The sequence below is a fragment of the Phocoena sinus genome, chromosome 3 (genome assembly GCF_008692025.1).
Source record: "Phocoena sinus isolate mPhoSin1 chromosome 3, mPhoSin1.pri, whole genome shotgun sequence".
In the NCBI taxonomy this organism is placed as follows: Eukaryota; Metazoa; Chordata; class Mammalia; order Artiodactyla; family Phocoenidae; genus Phocoena; species Phocoena sinus.
Window position 1 is genome coordinate 117587467 of NC_045765.1, and position 20165 is coordinate 117607631.

Consider the following 20165-nt stretch of genomic DNA (forward strand, 5'->3'; position numbering starts at 1 on the left):
TATTTTTTAAAAATAGTCACCTCAAAGAACACAAATATAGATGCATAAAAGAGAAAATTTCTTAAAATACATTTATTCTGTCTCATATTACTTTTCAAAGTTCATATAAAATGAGATGCATATGGAAGTGCATACATAGCTGTGTCCAGCATATACCAGCCCTTCAATGTTAATTAAAGCATAATCTGGTTTAAAAGTATGCTTTTCTCATTAAAAAGGGTTACAAAAAGCATCTATAAATAGGACGATTATGGACACTTTTCCCTTATCTCCTTTTCCAAGTCTTCAAAATGGAATATAATTTTCAAAAAAGGAAAAACATCAAACACACACTGTATTAAAGAGTCCTCTTCACTAAGAAAAGCAGAATACTTTTCTTCTAAGATTCCTCAGAACAAAAATCCCTGAACATCTGAGAGGCAATTTCACTCAATCAACAAGTATTTATTAAATGCCTACGCTGTACCATAGGAGCCTGTGGAAGTTAAGTATGAGACCAAGTTCTCCCGAAGGTCACGCACAAAGAAAACAGCATCTACAACAGGCATTATTTAGGGCTGAACTACACGATTAACTGCAGTTTGGAGATAACAGGGAAGACTTAGCAAGAAAGAGCCAGAAGCTTGGGGGTGGATGGTGGGAAGGACATGAGAAAGATCTATAACCTGAGTATATTAAAGTGTCTAATATTTTTTCCTTTTCAAATAAGGGTCGTGTAATCATACATTACTAGGTTTGCAACAGTAAATCAATTCAAACCCTTTAAACTTTGTTCTTTCAAATCAACAGCAACTATCCTCCACAACCTTAAGAATAGTCAATTACAAATTCTCAAAGAAAATTTGTGCCAAAGAGGGGGATAATCCTCACCTCTGGACTGGGATAAATAGGTTAAGATAATGTATTAAAGAACATGAGCAAAAAGCATTTACAGCAAGGTGATTATTCTGAAGGTGAGAAATTTCAGTGTTTAGGCACTTAGGTATATTGTATCCATTTTCAAATACTGGTGGCAGGATAAATGATTTTAAATACGTAAAACTCAATTTTTAAAAACTAATAGTATAAGTACTAGATAACAGAAATCTGGCTTAATAACTGTTCATTTTTATAAGTGTATTTCCTTGATCAGAATTTCAACAAAAGTTAACAAGCTATCCCAAACTTATCCAGTATTTACAGAGTTAGTGCTTAGATCTAGGAATGATACAGTTACTAAAAAGAAACAAATCTATAAAAAAAATAAAATCAAAAAAAAAAAAAGAAAGAAACAAACCCCTGCAGAACCGTGAAATCTGAACATCATGTTCCAACTAGGTGCCTCTCCAGGAGGTAGACTTAGATTGTTAAAGATCTAGAAAAACTATGTCCTAGGACAAATGACTGGAAAAACAGGAAATGTTTGGCCTGGAGAACTCAACATTAGAAGGACCACTATGGGGCTTCTCTGGTGGCGCAGTGGTTGAGAGTCCGCCTGCCGATGCAGGGGACACGGGTTCGTGCCCCGGTCTGGGAAGATCCCACATGCCGCGGAGCGGCTGGGCCCGTGAGCCGTGGCCGCTGAGCCTGAGTGTCCGGAGCCTATGCTCCACAACGGGAGAGGCCACAGCAGTGAGAGGCCCGCGTACCGCAAAAAAAAAAAAGGACCACTATGGCAGTCTTCAAATAGCTGTAGAGCTGTCTTTGTAGTCCTAGAAATGGTTCCTTTAAAAGAATAAAAACACTCCAGAGGGTCAGATCTCATCTCAATGTTAGGAAGTCTCTCCACACACCCTCCCAAAATAACAAATAACAATCTGACCTCATGCCATTTATGCCAGGCTTGTTTGGTATTTGCAGGGGGTGGGGAGAAGTGGACTGGAGGACTTCTAAGGTATCTTTCAAGGCAGCCTGTGACTGGGTTTTAAGGTAAGGCAATAGGAAAGAGAGGACCAAGAACGCTGCCCAATGCCCAGCACGGCAACATTAACAATATCTGGTCAATAAGTGTATGCTGAATGAAGGAAAAAATGAGAAGTGAAAGGCCACAGGATCTGGCTGAAGGGGCTCACTGGTCACCTTCACAGAACCTTCGCAGAAACTGTGTCGTAAGAATGATAGGGACATAAGTCAAACACCTGACTCAGAGTCAGGGCCAAAAGGGAAGCAGTTGATCCTTACTGAATATGTTAAGTTGATGTTAAAGTATAAAAAAGTTCTCTCTTTGAAAATATTTACTGGCCAAAAAAATCTTAGAAAACTAAGTTAAGATAAAAAAGGAAAGCCTGGGACTTCGTGGTGGCACAGTGTATGAGACTTCACATTCCCAATGCAGGGGGCCCGGGTTCGATCCCTGGTCAGGGAACTAGATCCCACATGTGTGCAGCAACTAAGAATTTGCATGCCGCAACTAAGGAGCCCATGTGCCGCAGCTGAGAAGCCCGCCGGCTGCAACTAAGACCCGACGCAACCAAATAAAAATAAATAAATAAATATTTTTAAAAAAGGAAAGCCTGAAAATGCTATGCTTCAAAAGTATTCTTTAAAGCAAACTGTCGGGCTTCCCTGGTGAAGCAGTGGCTGAGAATCTACTTGCCAATGCAGGGGACACGGGTTCGAGCCCTGGTCTGGGAAGATCCCGCATGCCGCGGAGCAACTGGGCACGTGAGCCACAACTACTGAGCCTGTGCGTCTGGAGCCTGTGCTCCGCAATAAGAGAGGCGGTGATAGTGAGAGGGCCGCGCACCGCGATGAAGAGTGGCCCCCCCTTGCCACAACTAGAGAAAGCCCTCGCACAGAAACGAAGACCCAACACAGCCATAAATAAATAAATAAAGCAAACTGTCAACAAGTAAAAATAAACACTACTATATTTAAGGGCAGTCTGTTCCTTTTTGATCACATACCTTTCATTAATTTGCTTTTAAGAAGTTGTTTATGTTTATATTAAATGATTCTATTTAGATTTTGAAATTAGGCAGATTTTGAAATGGACTAGCTCTGAGTCAGAAACCACATTTTAAATTAGCTCTCCAGATGATTTTTAACCACGCCATATATTTTGAGAATCATTGCCTAGAATAAAGGCATCAATCCAAGGAGGGCCTTGATCTTGAGGGTTTCCTGTTTAGAACGCCCAGATCTTTACGTGGCAGGAAACTCCCGATCAGGTCGCAGCTCAAATGTCACCTCCTCAGAGATGTCCTCCCGGTTACTCATTCCATCCACCAAACCAATTTATTTTCAGAGCAAATTTCCCCTCTAATTATTTCTTTCTTTCTTTCTTTTAAACTGCTACCATCTCCACCCCAAAAGGAATACCAGCTTCCCAAGCACTTAAATGTCTATCTTGATCATCACTCTTATTCCTGATCCCTAGATCCAGTCCCTGGTACAAAAGGATGCTCAATCAATATTTGATTTATAAAATCAACAGCCCAAATTAGAGTTGGGATTTCAATCCAGCAGTGAATACCTTGAAGCTCTTCACGTAACTAACACCCAGGAAATACAATCCTTCAAGTTAAGTTCAACAAAAGTAGTTAAGTGCTTACAGTGTGAGGGAAAGGGAGAAAAAAGGGTCAGACTCACAACTGTACAGGCATCACCTGGGAACTTATTAGAAAGGCAGAATTCCAGGCTCCACCTTTGACCTATGAATCAGAATCTGTATTTTAATAAGATCCCCAGATGATTCATACCACATTCAAGACTGGAAAGCATGAAGGTACAGAACAGCTGCAACCCTGGAGGCAAATTTTGTGGAAAGGTGTAACAATGGTCTTTTTACTCCAATAGTTCCATAAATAGTAATGTGGATGAAAAAAGCCCACTAAAATTCTAATCAAGTAAGCCTTGAAATGCAACTAAAGAAAACTTCCCTCTGGGAGGTTCCTGGGAAGGTGAAAGACATACCAGTTACTTTATGTGGTTGAAAGCAATCTTCTATCATTTTGAAAGGGCAATAACTACAGCATTATCTTTGGAAGAAAACAGGAAGAGTTTTACCTTTACATCAAGCAAGATGGGGAACACTTATATGAGGCCATAAGGACTAGTCAAAGGTAGAGAATTCCAGAAAAACTCCCCAAATCTGGTTCTCACGCTGGAATATCAAGGACTGTGGCTTTAATGATATACCTTTCCTGATTAGCTGAAGTAGTTTTCAAGCCAGCCCATTTGTAACATGTTTTCCCTACCCGGTGTTTACTCACTTTTAAAATGGAGTTCTAATAAGATCTAGCTTTTAGAAATGCTGGGGTGATTACATGATATAAAGCACAACAGGCTTTTAGCACAGTGCCTTACACATAGGAGGCAATGCTCATCGTTTCCCTAAATTGCCTGGAAGTTGTGGAAATCTCGCTCTCCTCCCCGCCATACTCTAACAAAGAAGGTGCCTAATAATCAAATAAATGCAGAACTACAAAAAAAAAAAAAGGCTACTGCTTTGTCCGAGGAGTTATCAATTACTGTGGCGCCACCTTTTAAAATGTCTATTTTAAAACACCAGGAAGAGAAAATAAAGATTCAATACGTACAGTGCAAAAGGAAAGACTGCTACACTAGGGAATACACAGTTTGAGAAATCCACCTCTGTCTGGAAAGAACCAGTTTTCAATCACAAAAAACACAAGTGCCTTAACGGGAAGGGATTCTCTTTTCCCGGGATCCCAATAATACACCTGTTGTGTGCGAGGGCCACACACTAACCTGGAAGGCTGCCTCCTCCCAGCCCTGAGTCATTTCCCAGGTGGGTAGGTTGCCCGGCCAGCCCCAGGGCCGGCCCGAGGATGCCGTGCCTCTCCTCCGGCTCAGCTGCTTCACCTGGGACACGAGGGGCTTGGGCTTGCTCTCCCAGCCGTAAGGTGCAGAGGCCATTTTGGCCCCCTCATCCCACCTGCCCCGCACACTTCCTCAAACGCAGGCAACATGTCGGCTGCGCGCGGGGCCTGCCCTTCCCGGGGTCTCAAGACCCGGCGGCCTGGCCGAGAGCAGGTCCCGGCGGCCGTGCGCCCCCGCAGCGCCCAGGAGCACCCCGGACGGTGCGCGCCCGCGCTGGCCGAGCAGGGACTGCCCCGAGGCAGGTCCGCCCGTCTGGCGGCGGCCTTTAGGTCACGGGTGAGAATCCCATGCGTGAGCGGCTTCCCTCGAAGTACAGCTTCATTCGAAATTAAATCCCCGCCCCCCAGCATAAATCGACGCGGGCTCACACAGCTCCCACCAAGGGGGTTGAAAACAGCCGATCGGCCCACCCCAGGTCTCCAGGAATACTGCACGGATTAAACCCGGCCACCCCCTCTCCTCCAGGGACACCCAAAGCGAGTGGGATGGGGGCGGAGAACAGCAGGCTCCCCTCGGAGTCCGAGCCGCCCCGCCCCGGCCAGCGAGCTGCCCCCTCGCTCCAGCTTTCAAGCTCAGGGCCTTCTGCCCGAGGACCTCCCAGAACCGCAGCCCGGAGAGCTGGGCGCAGGATTCTAGTTGTTCACCAACCTCCCGCCAGCCCCCAGGAAAGCGAAAAGTTGCCCACGCCGCCTAGACACTGGTGGCTTTAAGCGTTTCCGTCGAAGGAGCTGACGGGCGGCTCCAAGCGGCCCCTCGCCCCTGGGAGGCAGCCTCCAAGTTCGCCCGGCGCGGCTCTCTCCGCCGCCCCGTGCCTCTCCGGTTCCCGCGAGTCCCAGCCCAGGAGCGAAACCGCCACCGAAACCAGCGCTGGGCGTCCTCCCCCTGCGCCTTCCCTACAAGACCGGGGGGCCTTGGTCCCCCCGTGCGACCCAGGCGCCGTGCCCAGCTCTCACCTCCTCACTGCAGCCGGGCCCAACCCACCAAGGACGGCGGGAGCCCAGGAGCGCGCTCACCTGGAGGGCGCACCTGACGACGTGCAGACCGCCAGCTCTCAGCCGGGACTCCGCAGGGGACCCAGCCCTCCTCCTCTCCCTCCCCTCCGCCCCACCCCCACCCTCCCCGCCGTCCTGCCCCCGGGCATGCGCACCAACCCCAGGCCCGGGGGCGGGAGGTTCGTGGCCACGCGCCGGCGAGCCGCGCCGGCGAGCCCCACCTGCTGCACCCGGCTCGGGCTCCTCGGCGATCTGGCTAGTTCTACCCGGAGTCCCGGCGCCTCCGCCAGAGGAAGGAGAAGCGGAGAGGTGGACAATAGCGAGAAGGAGTGGTGTGGCGGCCTCCTCCCTTGTGACCCATTCACCTGAAACTCCGATGGGAGAGGGAAGGGAGCGGTGTAGAAGGAGGCGGGAGGAACCGGCCTTTCCCCGCACACCCCTGCTGCTCCCGGCCTTAAAGGAACAGCGCGGCGTTTCTGCCCGGGTGGGCAGGGACGGAGACCAGAGGGGCGGCGTGGGGTGGAGGCTTGGGCTCCCCGAGGGTGGAGGGTAGTCCTGGACCACTCTAGGGAGCGCTCGGAGATCCGCGGGCTTCGGGTGGTACTGCGGAGTGTTTGGCGTTGTGAGGTCTGGAGGGGACCGTTCCTCCTGACGAGTGTTCAAGGGTGCTCAAAACTTTGGCAGGAAAAGCACGACCTGACACAAAACTTTCCTGCTCCAAAAATTTGGTTAAAGTTTTGTTGGAAAGAAGCATCTAGATGTGGGAGATTTTCAAAACTCATGCGTAAATTTAGGAACTGTTTCTGAATCTCTGGATCCAGAAAAAGACCATTACTCGGTGGTTCAGTGAAGGTGACGTATTGCAGATACTGGTGTCGGTAAATTTGCCATCAAAATTCAGTGTATACTAAGATATACCTTATTACCATTTCAGGGTCCTCTGCCCTTTCTCCCCAAATTTAACTATGGCATGACTGAGAGTCTGCCCTTGAGGGGATTTAAACTATTTGAATATTCTCTGAGGCTTAAGGAAAAAGAAAAAAAAAAGCCCTAGTTCTGTGTGCTATGTTCTACTTCTTGATCTGGAGGCTGTTTCCAAAGGAGTGTTCAATTTAGGGAAACTCATAGTCTACACTTAACGATGTGTACACTTATCTATATGTTGTATTTCAATATAAAAAAATTGCACTGCTGAATGGGACAGTTTTAGTTCTTGCTATTTAAGTGTCTGCATATTGAAGGCTAGAATTTAGGTTTCTTAAATCCTGCTTCGCTTTGTGTTCCAATCTGGAATGTCAGCATTGCTACATTCAGTCCAATCCCACCCACTTCTCAACCTCTAATTAAGTGGTTAGAGATGTGACTTTGCCATACATTAGATCTCAAGGCACAATTCAACACTTAAGGAAGTAAAACCATTATATAAATATAAAGTATTTAAAATGATGACAGCCTTAATGAGTAATTAATCTGATTGGTTTTCTTTGTGGAAGTCATTGCTGCAATTACTTTAATATGACTATGTAGTTTTTGAATGATGCAGTTTAAATTGGTATTGTTAACACTGGGGAAGTCAGGTTAATCCTCTTAAATTCCCTGTCAGATTACTGAAATCTCCAAACATTCCACTTGGTTTATAATTAAACAAGGGAACATTTCCTAATACTCTTACATTTATAAACACATGTCTTATTTTATAGTGTACTTTTGACTTGTTCTGAAGAGAACTTAAGTTTTTTTCCCCACTTTTCAGAAATTGAAATACATTTCATATACTGTAAAATTCGCCCTTAATTTTAAAGTGTGTATATACTTCAGTGGGTTTTAGTATATTCACAAGGCTGTACAATTATCACCACTAATTCCAGAACATTTGCATCACTGAAAAAGTCTATTAGGAGTCTCTCTTCATTTCCTCTTGCCTCTAAACCCTGGCATCCACTGATCTACTTTCTGTCTCTCTTGATTTGCCCATTCTGGACATTTTATACTAACTGTTAATATAATATGTGACCTTTTGTGTCTGGATTCTTTCACTTAGCATAATGCTTTCAAGTTTTATTCATGTTATAGTTCCTACCGGTAAATCATTCCTTTTTATGACTCAATAATATTCCATTGCATGGATATACCACATTTTATTTAAACGTTCATCAGTTGATGGACATTTGGGTTATTCCCACTTTTTGGTTATTATGAATAATGCTGCTATAAACCTTCATGTACAAGTTTTTGTGTGAAATTATGTTTTCAATTCTCTCGGGTAAATTAAGTATTTAAACTAAACTTTTTATCATTTGAAGAGAGTGACATTCATATCATGTTATTTTTCTTATTCCCATTTTAAACCTAAACCCAAAGAGATGTTAGGATGGAAGGTTAGTTACTATGTTTTATTTGCTTTCCTAATTCATTCATTCAACAACCATTTTCTAAGTGCCTACCATGTGCACAATAGTGCACAAAACCCCAAAATCCCTTTCTTGGCAAAGATTACACTCTAGTTACTGCTGCATTCAGGCGTATGGAATAGTAGGATTTTTTTGAACTTGAACTATATGAAATTGGTAATAGTTGATCATTTTAAACTACAAAATGGCAATTTAATATGGTTTAACTTAAAACTAAACTAAATTTCTATTGGAATGTTGTATACCATTTTTGTTCCATTCAGATTAATTTTCCAAACAATACTCATAACATTAAAAAATCTAAAAACTGTATTCTTTTAACTGTTACCTAACAGTGTGCCTATTAGGTAGTAGTTGAAAATGTTCAGAAAGAAAATTCAGCCTTAAAACCTAAACACATCAGTAGCAAAATGAAATTTGTTAGGTGGTAAATGATGCAATGCTGAATGTAATCATGTTACATAATCATAAATTGTAACAAAATTTTAATTAGTCAAATATTCCTTCTTGGCAACTCATTGTAGTATTAACCACTATTATCCACTAATGAACATTATTTGGTGAAAATCCTCATGACTCAGAAACAAAGTAAATATTATTCTCAGAGGACCCATGATTAGAAATTTGTTGACTGTACTTGCAGTAAAATGAATAAGATTAAAAAAACAATTCTTTTATTCCTTTTCATATGTAAAGGAGAAAGTTAAGAGCTCAGATTATCGTGTCAGAAATTTGGGTTCAAAATCTCAGTGTTAAGAGTTTAAAAAAAACCAACAACTCAGTGTTGCCACTTATTAGCTGGAAGGGAAGCTAAATGCATAAGCTTCATTCTTCTCCACTGTAAATTTGGGATGATAATAAGTAATACACTTTATAAGATTGCTGGGAGGCATGTGGACCATTCACCAAGATAAACCAAATGCTGGGTAAGAAAACAAGTCTTGATACTTTCACCTGAGACTTTTTTTTTTTGCGGTACGCGGGCCTCTCACTGTTGTGGCCTCTCCCGTTGCGGAGCGCAGGCTCCGGACGCGCAGGCTCAGCGGCCATGGCTCACGGGCCCAGCCGCTCCGCAGCATGTGGGATCTTCCCGGACCGGGGCACGAACCCGTGTCCCCTGCATCGGCAGGCGGACTCTCAACCACTGCGCCACCAGGGAAGCCCAAGTCTTGATACTTTTAATAACTCACTGCTGTATCCCAGCTACCTGAAACAGTCCCTGTCATGTCACACAGTTATTCTATAAATATTTGTTGAATGAGTGAATGAATATAACCCTGATTCCTGAATCCGACATGCCTGTGGAATTGTGTGCATCTCTCAGATAGCATGCTGCCACTGTGAAAGCAGTACATTCTTAATAGCATGTCAAGGGTTACATCTCTAGTATGCGGTCTTATTTTTTTTTTTTAACAAAATTTATTTATTTATTTGGCCACACCACTCGGCTTGTGGGATCTCAGTTCCCTGACAAGGGATTGAACCTGGGCCATGACTGTGAAAGTGCTGAATCCTAACCACTAGACCACCAGGGAACTCCCTAGTACTCAGTCTTAGAAGAGAAAAGATGGGGGATTGGAATATTTCTCCTCTGCCTCACCTGCTTAGTGGATGAATGCAACAACTGGTGTTTGTTCAAGGGCAACTCAGTTCGGAGTCACTGAGGGCTCTAGGTTCCTCACCCATTCATAAGGTGGGAGGCTGTCAGTCCACACAGCACAGTTTCCTTGGATAGATTTATGGAGGAATTTATGGGGTAGTCACCAGGAAGGCAATTTCTGAGAGGATAATGACACTTGGTGACTAAAGCTCTACCTCCTCAATTCTTGTGTATTAAGCAAGATCCTTCCGGAAGAGACAGTTCTTGAACTGGAAATTCAACAAGTGGAATAATAGTAACCACCATCATTTACTCAGGATATCTGTGTCCGTGTGCCAGGCACAGTACTATGTGCTTTATGAACTTTTGTTTTTCTTTATAACAATTTTATGATGTGTTATTATTTCCCCCATTTTTGAAAAACTAAAAGCTCAGAAAGTTTTGATCATTTACTCAAGATTTCTGCTAAGTTGTGGAGTCAGGACTCAAACACATGTCATCTACCTCCAGAACTAATGTTCTTAACAGTTTTACTATACTTTAGCATCACTTTTTGTCTTTTAAAACATCCAAACTTTCCAAAAAAACTACCCATAAAAAGAGTTCATAGTGCAGCTGTAGAAAAAAATAATCCTAAAAGAAAATATTGAGTACAACTCAGTGTTATGGATATGAATGAACCAATTAGAGCTACTCCCCCAAACAGGGTGAATCTTTCAAACATAAAACTGAACAAAATAAAGGAGTCCCCCCCTGCCAATACAGTATGATTCCATTTATATAAAGTTCAAAACCAGGCAAAACTAAACTACATCATTTGGGGATTCACACGTAAGTGGCAAAGCAACAAAGGAAAGCAAAGGAATTGTTATAAAAGTCAAAGGAGTAGTTATCTGTAGGAGAAAAGAGAGGGTAACGATGGGAATACAGGAGTGGGGATGCTCTTGAGGTGCTGGCAATAATCTGTTTCTTCACCTGTGTGCAGGTTACACGGCTGTGAGCCTTACAACAAGTTATTAAACTGTACACATATGCTTTATACACTTTCTGGTAGGAATTTTATATTTTATAATAAAAATTTTATTTAAATGAATAGAGTTTAGGGACATTCTTAAAAGGTGGTTGGATACCCATATCTAGGTGTTTTGTTTTGTGAGTAGTATTCCTCAATTACTAACAGAAGATCACTTTATAGGATCAGAGTAAGTAGAGATCATCATCTGAAGAGGGAGAGGGAGGGTCTTGATCTGGATCTGGACAGAATATTTCCGTAATTATACGGATGATGCAGAGAAAGAGATTTGGGGCTGATTTTTTGTGCTTTAAACTGCATCAGTCATCTACTGCAGTGGAAAATTGGCCTTACGAGGCCTTTTCAGGAACTGGCCTTCCTGAATATTCAGCTCAAAAAAGGAAAGAGGAAAAAGTAAACATTAACCAAATACTTCAAATGCCGTGTTCTCATACCGAATTTTAACTTCTTGGGGCTCTTTGCCTCCTGGGTCCCCAAAGTTTGAAAAGTACTGATAATAAGCTTGTAACTTAAAACAAGGAATCCCAACCCTAGAAAAATCACTTGAACTGGGTCAGTATGAAACGGATATACTCTAAGCAGACAACAAACTTCCCATGACATTCTAGACACTCTACTGGTTCTAAGACACATTCTCTTATCCATTATAGGGGTTTCCACATGGCAGCTTTTGTGATTTTCTTTGGAATTTCCTATTTTATGTTTTTAATTAATTATTTAATTTAACTTTATTTATTTATTTGGCTGAGCCGAGCGGCTTGTGGGGTCTTAGTTCCCAGACCAGGGATTGAACCCAGGCCACAGCAGTGAAAGCACCGAGTCCTAACCACTGGACCGCCAGGGAATTCCCTTTACTTGGAATTTCTTTAGGAGAAAATTTAGGAGCCTGTAAAGAGGAGCTCACTACAGCTCCTGAAACGTTGATGCTACACACAGAGAGTGTGGTCTAAATGGTACATTTGTCAACTGCAAACCTAAAGAAATATTTATTCAGTCAAAAAATATTTTCTCAATATCTTCTATGTACTGGATCCTGTTCAGCCCTGGAGATACAGTGGACTCAAGACAGACAGGATCCCTTGTGGAGGTTTACACTCTAGTTGGGAGAAGCCATGCAATAGTGATGACTAAACTGGAAATGAACAAGATAATGGCAGACAGTGATGAGTGACTTGAGGAAACAGGCTAAGGGGACAGAGAGGGCTGGGAGAAGCAGCGGGGAGAGCTGCCTTGGGCAGAGTGGTCACAGGCTGCTGCTCTGAAGAGGTGACATTTGAGCTGAGACTTTAATGATGAGAAGGAGCCAGATCTGGGCCAAGAACACCCTAGGGCAAAATCTAGGGCCACTTTGGAGATTCAAAGCACAGGAGGCCAGAAGAAGGGGAGAGAGTGGGAGGTGAAGTCTGAAGAAGGCAGAGGTCAGATCCTGGATGCTGTGCCACCTGAGTGTTTGTTTTCTTCTAACTGCAACCAGAAGGCTATGGAGGGTTTTAGGCATTTTATAGTGATGAATTTATGTTTTGAATTTCATGCGATTTTGTGTCAACCTCAGCATTTTCCTGTTTTTTTAAAAATAATTTTTGGTAACTCTTGAGTATTTATCTTTAAAGTTTGTAGCTTCTAAGTAGAAAGGATTAAACCTGAGAAAGGGAGCCAGGGTGATCTGAAACCCAATTGATACTATCTTTGAGAAATGTAAACCACTCCTATTCATCTTCCTACATGAATCTTAATTAGAAAGATTGGCCTCTGTGCCTAAGAGGTACCAGATGCAGAGGGACTAGAAAAGGAGAGGGTAAGAGAAGCTCTACCATAATCACATTATTATTTATTTTTCTTGCTTTTTCTATATTTTTTTTAAAAATTTCTCATTGAACAAGCCTGTATTATTTTTTAAAATTAGGAAAAAGATATTTAATTTTCCCCTAATTTACTATGTTGGAAAATTTAAACCTGTAGAATAGTTGAGAAAATAGCGCAATGAATTATGTTCTTCACTTAAATTCACAGATTAACACTGTCCACATCTGCTTGCTTGCCCTCTCTCTCTCTCTCTCTCTCTCACACACACACACCCCATACATACAGGAAATGTATTTTTTTCGCTCAAACATTTATACCCAGGGGCTTCCCTGGTGGCGCAGTGGTTGAGAGTCCGCTTGCAGATGCAGGGGACGCCGGTTCGTGCCCCGGTCCAGGAAGATCCCACATGCCGCAGAGCGGCTGGGCCCATGAGCCATGGCCGCTGAGCCTGCACGTCCAGAGCCTGTTCTCCGCAACAGGAGAGCCCACAACAGTGAGAGGCCTGCGTACCACAAAACAAACAAACAAAAATTTATACCCAAACCCATTTATACTTTTATTTGGTTCAACCATTTAAAAGTAATTTGCAGATATGATGACACTTCACCCCTGCATACTTCAGCACGTATCTCCTAAGAACCAAGCCGTTTTCCAATTCAACCACTGTCTTAGTTTGTGATACTTTAACAGAATACCATAGACTAGGTGGTTAATAAACAACAGAAATTTATTTCTCACAATTCTGGAGGATAGAAGTCTGAGATCAGGGTACCAGCATGGTCAGGTTCTGGTGAGAACCCTCTTCGGGCTTGCAGATGGCCGTTTCCTCCTTATGTGGTAGAGAGGGCAAGAGGGCTCTCTGGGATGTCTTTTATAAGGGTGCTTTTCCCATTCATGAGGGCTCCACCCTCATGACCTTATCACCTCCCCAAAGGCTCCACGTCCTAATACAATGTTGGGAGCCAAGAAGTTTTCGCCATTAGAAGATGGCCGACATCCTGCTTCTCTTCCTGCTTAATGAGATAAAAGCCCGCGCTTCCAACGAAAGCCCGCGCACGCAGCACCAATGATAATTTGCCAAGTACTTCCCTTATTCTGGATCCCGCCCCCCTTTCTCTGTACTGTATAAATACAGCTACTGCAGCAATAAAGGTTTGAGGCTTGATCAGGATTTTGTCTTGCCTCCATTCTTTCGCGTCTCCTGCCCCTTCTTCTCTTTTCAACCCCTACAGGTTCCTCCTCGGACTCACAAGGATTTGTCCTGCTGGTCGGGACTCCCGGGGACGCCCGGGGCCGAGCACAATTGGCGCCCAACGTGGGGCCCGAGGAACGGATCCTAACGGAGGTAGCACGCTTACGAACGCCTGGCCAGGCACCCACTGAGCCGCCGCGAGAGTGAACTCGAAAGTGCGGCTCGATTAGGTCCCCGGAGGACTAGCCGCCCTTCGGCAGTTGTGACCGGTAGAGAGTAAGGTAAGTGGAGCTTAAAAATGGGACAGGAATTGAGTTCCCACGAACTCTTTCTTCAGGGGATCGAGGATTCCCTCAAGATGCGAAAGATTAAGGCTAGAAAAAAAGATTTGCGTGATTTTTTTTTATATTTTTGTCTGATGTTTGCCCATGGTTCCCACAAGAAGGGACGATAGATAAAAAATGTTGGAATCGTGTAGGAGATTGTTTAAATGATTATTATAAGACTTTTGGGCCTTCTAAAGTACCTGTGACTGCATTTTCATATTGGAATTTAATTAGAGAGATTCTTATGGGTCATTTTTTTGACCCCGATATCCAAAAGGTTGTTGAGACCGGAGAAACAATTCTTAAAGCAGCCCCTATGATTCCAATGAGGCTCAGGCTGCTTTTCCCCCTGGTCTGTTGGCTCAAATACAAAATGCTGGCCTTAAGGCCTGGCGCCGCCTTCCGCCTAAGGGTTCGGCCACAACTTCCTTGGCGATTCGCCAGGGACCAGAAGAGCCTTATTGTGAGTTTATTAGCCGCCTCACGGACGCCACCGAACGTCTGGTGGGCGACAGTGAAACTGATAACGCCTTTGTTAAACATTTAGCTTATGAAAATGCTAATCCGGCCTGCCAGGCTGCCCTTCGGGCTCATCGTGGTGGTAGCCTTGCTGATTATATTAAATTGTGTTCCGGAATTGGTCCCTCCCATTCTGTTGGTCTTGCAATAGGAGCCGCCCTAAAAGATTTTATTTAAAGACACATCCGCCCTAGACAAACAACAAAAAACTTGCTATAATTGCAAACAACCTGGACACTTTGCCCGGGATTGTCCACTATATAGACAAGGACAGTCATCAAAGGCTAACCCACAACAACCCCAACATCAATCCCGAGCTCCTCCCACCACCGTTTGTCCTCGCTGTAAGAGGCAAACATTGGTCTTCGGAATGTTATTCAAAAACGGACATAAATGGCCAAAAAACAGGGAAACTTTTCACGGGGCCAGCCCCTGGCCCCTTCCTTGGAACCGAACCAAGGGGCGATTCGGTTTGTTCCTCAAAAATCTGGACAAGTTCCCCTCACCCAGACGTTGGCTGCCCGAGCGTCTTATTAAACCTATAAATTCTATGAAATAATGAAAATTATCCAGGGCCCTTTTCCCTGAGATTGTATTTCTTTTCCTTTTCAGAAAAAGATGGAGATCCTCTTGGCATTGAAAAGACGACAAAGACAACAAGGACTATCCGTTGTGACCCTGATCCTGTCATCTTGGCTGGTTGTCAGCCAGGCTGAACCCCCTCCACACTTGCCTCAGAATTTAACCTGAAGCAGAACCAAAAGATGATTCTGGCTGCCCCTCCACTGGAGCGGCATGAGACAGAGACATGCCTACCCCCCTCTTTGATGGGAGGGTATGGGTACCGAGTTGAGTGTGACAGCAAAGCATGCACAAGGGAAAACCTTTATACATAAGGTAATCTCTGTTATTCCCTGTGAGTATACCTGAATTATGAAAGAGGTTGGTATCTAAACATTGTTTTTGGCTTCAGTATCTAAGATTATTCTTGGTTCTGCCTCTCCTCCCCAAAAGATACCAAGAGCCAGCAATGGTGGACACACATACATTGTCCACGGGAGGATTCAGGTCACTACTCCCTCACTCGGTTAATGCCCACCTCCTTAAAAGAAATAAAAAGGGAGGAGATGTTGGGAGCCAAGAAGTTTTCGCCATTAGAAGATGGCCGACATCCTGCTTCTCTTCCTGCTTAATGAGATAAAAGCCCGCGCTTCCAACGAAAGCCCGCGCACGCAGCACCAATGATAATTTGCCAAGTACTTCCCTTATTCTGGATCCCGCCCCCCTTTCTCTGTACTGTATAAATACAGCTACTGCAGCAATAAAGGTTTGAGGCTTGATCAGGATTTTGTCTTGCCTCCATTCTTTCGCGTCTCCTGCCCCTTCTTCTCTTTTCAACCCCTACAGGTTCCTCCTCGGACTCACAAGGATTTGTCCTGCTGGTCGGGACTCCCGGGGACGCCCGGGGCCGAGCACAATACAATCACACTGGAGGTTTGGATTTCAACATGTGAATATGGGGGAGACACAAACATTCACTCCATAACAACTATCATACTATTAACATATGCCCACAAATGAACATTAATACATAATCTTATCTAACATGCAGGACATATTCACATTGCTCCAATTGTACCCAAAATGTCTTTTACTGTTGTTTTATTTTTAATCCAGAAGCCAGTTAAGGATCATTCCTTGCATTTCATTGTCATGTCTCTTTAATCGCCTTAATTCCTGAACAGTCCCAGTGCCATTTTTATCTATCATGACATTGTCTCTTCTAAAAGAATATGGTCTAGTTGTTTTGTTGAATGTCTCAGTCTAGATTTGTGTGTCCCCATCCCCACAACTATTAGATTTGGAGGAAACACTGTTGGTAAGAATACCATCTCGATGATGTTGTGGACTTCATACTCCATCACGTCCAGAGGCTGACACTATCAAGTTGTCCCAGGGTGAGTGATGGTCAGTTTGAATCAGGTGGTACCTTCCAGAACTCCCTTTTCCCTTTATAATTAATATGTATTCTGGTGGGGTGGGGGAATACTTTGATTCTTTGTGACTATCTTATTCCCCAACAACCTTTTTTTTTTTTTTTATATTTTTGGCTGTGTTGGGTCTTCGTTTCTGTGTGAGGGCTTTCTCTAGTTGAGCGGGGGCCACTCTTCATTGCGGTGCGCGGGCCTCTCACTGTCATGGCCTCTCCTGCTGCGGAGCACAGGCTCCAGACATGCAGGCTCAGTAGCTGTGGCTCACGGGCCCAGTTGCTCCGTGGCATGTGGGATCTTCCCAGACCAGGGCTCGAATCCATGTACCCTGTATTGGCAGGCAGACTCTCAACCACTGCGCCACCAGGGAAACCCCCCAACAACCTTTTATCCAGTGAAAGCTTTTAGTGCCCATTGCTGATTCTTGCCTGACTCAAGTATTGCATCAGTTGGTGCACAATGTTTTTTTTTAATACTATCAAATATTAGTATCGACACTAACTAGGGAATTCCCTGGCGGTCCAGTGGTTAGAACTCCACGTTTCGACTGTTGGGGCATGGGATCGATCCTTGGTTGGGAACTAAGATCCCGCATGCTGGGCAGTGTGGCTAAAAAACAAACAAACAAACAAACAAACACTATCTAGTACTCTGAAGGGAAAAAAACCCCAAGAATTTAAAAGTGTGATTAAAAGAAGGTGGAAAATATTTTAATTCATTAAAATATTGACCTTACATGAATAAAAATTTTTAGTGATGCAATTTCTTTCTGTTTTGCCTTTAAGGAGTCAACCAACCTCCTCACCTGCATAATATATGTATTGCTTGTTTATTTACTGAGGGTAGGTGATGTGGGAAGAAATCAAAGCATACTGTTGTATAGCACTCTTCCCTCACGTAATCTAGGAGATGAAGTGTACACTTATACAAACAAAAAATAATAAAGGACAGCTAAGTGCAGGGTGAGTGGTAGAGATAACAACACTTTCTCAGTGGAACTGCTTACCTGGCTGCCCATATGCTCCTCCCACCCCTGTCTCTGTGACTTGCCCTTTGCTCACACTAATTTTTCTACCTGGAATGTTCCCTGTCCACCCTGGTGTCTGCAGGTTCGTGTACTAAAATATTGCCAAGTGCTTTAAGACTGAGCTACCACCTCTTCTATTAAACAATAACAAAACCTTCTTTAACTTCTCTTCTTCTCTAAGAAATGGCTTCTCGGGCTTCCCTGGTGGCGCAGTGGTTGAGAGTCCGCCTGCCGATGCAGGGGACACGGGTTTGTGCCCCGGTCTGGGAAGATCCCACATGCCTAGGAGCGGCTGGGCCCGTGAACTATGGCCGCTGAGCCTGCGCGTCCGGAGCCTGTGCTGCGCAACGGGAGAGGCCACAACAGTGAGATGCCCTTTTTTTTTTGCATATGGCAAAAAAAAAAAAAAGAAAGAAATGGCTTCTCCACGTATTCCAAAAACAATTTACCTCAATCTTTTGACTGTCCAGTGTTAAATCACTGTCTAACTTGGGTTATGTAAGTATGTGGGCCCTTCTCTTAGACTGTAGGCTCTCTGAGGGTGAGCTCTCCTTGCCTGGGCGCCCTGGAGACCCCTCCTTCTTGTACTTTGCACTTCAGTTACTTTGAGTAAATGAACAATAGTCAATGCCTCAATAAACTATCCCTAAGTATACGGGGGTTGAATTATGCCGGTAATAATCTTGATGAGAAACTCTACTCTTGCCCTCTGTGCTTATATTTTTCAAACATGTCCCTTACAGTAGTAGGTTAACAAGGAAGTTTCCTTTACTCCTTCCTCTAGACAGAGGGGAAAAAATAACAGGAAACCAACCCACCGCAAACAATGAAGATGAATATCAAATATTTGTTCCTTTCCATACAAGAGGAGTTATGCATGATATTAGGTCATCATAGTTGCACTTGAAAGAATCAAAGTTGCTTTGAGCTTTAAGAATTTCCAGTAGAGCGATTTCGCTGTTTTTATCTAAAGGAAGTAGTTAAAATACAGTCTTTTAACAGAAATAAGTAGATATTATTTCAAATATCCATAATCATCATCTGAAAGCTGCATTCATTATCAAACCTGTGATCCAGGAACCTGGTCTGATGCAGCAGGCAGATAACTTGCTTCCCTTCTGTGTTCCCATACACTTTGTACATTGTTAAAAAAAAAGAAATAGAACGTACAATTTGTTGAGTAACTTCTCCGTGTCACTAAAATATCACATGTTAAAGATTATGAACATTTTATAGAGAAGAAAACTGGGTTTCATAGATGATTAAAAAAAAAACCTGTCTTCAAATACACAGCTAGAAGAGCGTAAAGCTGGGATTTTAAAACACATGTGTTTCTGACCCCAAATCCATGCCATCATCATAGGACTGTGCTTATTCAGATACCTGCCCCTACATCAAACTGTGAAGTCCTATGTCCACATTCCCCACCCCAACCCTTGGTACATGAATTCGGAGCACAACTGAATCTGAAAGATTAGCACTTTCTTCCTATCATACCGAATCTCAATTTTATTCTTATATTCACCATCCCCATGCAGTGAGGGGCTGAGAGGCTGACCCTATCCTAGCTCCAGGGGAGGGGCATATTGGCTAAAGATAATTCTAGTCTAAAGAACTCATACAACTCAACAGGAAAAAAACAAAATAATCCAATTTTAAAAATGGGCAAATGACTTGAATAGACATTTCTCTAAAGAAGATATATGAAAGGTCAACAGGTACATGAGAAGGTGCTCGACATTACTAGTCATTAGGAAAATGCAAATTAAAACCGCCGTGAGGTATCACCTCATGCCTGTTAGAATGGCCATCAACAAAAGACAAGAGATAACAAACAGCCCCACTGTTCGTGGGCTTGTAAACTGGTAAAACCACTATAGACAACAGTATGGAGGATCCTCAGAAAATTAAAAATAGAACTACCATATGATCTAGCAATTCCACTTCTGGGAATATATCCAAAAGAAACAAAACACTAACTTAAATAGATACCTGCACCTCCATGCTTACAGCAGCATTATTTACAATAGCCGAGACATAGAAACAACGGAAGTGTCCATCCATGGATGAATGGATAAAGAAAATGTGGTGTACATACAACAGAATATAAGGATGGACCTTGAGGGCATTATGCTAAGTGAAATAAGTCAGACAGAGAAAGACAAATACTGTAGGATCTCACTTATTTGTAGAATCTAAAGAAAAGAAACAAAAACAAAACACCTCATAGAAAAAGAGATCAGACTTGTGGTTACCAGCGGTGGAGAGGAAGAGGAGGGGGGCACTGGAGGAAGACAGACAAAAGGTACAAACTTCCAGGTATAAGATAAATAAGTACTAGGGATGAAATGAAAAACATGTGACTATAGCAAGCACTGCTATATGATATATGGGAAAGGTATTAAGAGAGTCAATTCTAAGAGCTCTCATCACAAGGAGAACATTTT

The 20165-nt window shown here is 43.4% G+C and overlaps 1 protein-coding gene across 5 annotated transcripts in view; it reads right to left on the reverse strand.

Moving 5' to 3' along the window:
- The window catches only part of OCLN (occludin), a 46635-nt gene extending 40431 nt beyond the window's left edge, over positions 1-6204 (reverse strand). The window contains exon 1 of one of the 5 annotated variants that reach the window (XM_032628708.1): positions 6038-6204. The gene's annotated coding sequence lies outside the window, so the exon portion shown is untranslated. Of the gene's footprint in view, positions 1-4692; positions 4953-5472; positions 5626-5777; positions 5935-6037 lie in introns of those variants that run through there. The other 4 variants (XM_032628709.1, XM_032628706.1, XM_032628711.1 and 1 more) reach the window with 4 other exon arrangements.
- Between the last annotated feature and the right edge of the window lie 13961 nt (positions 6205-20165).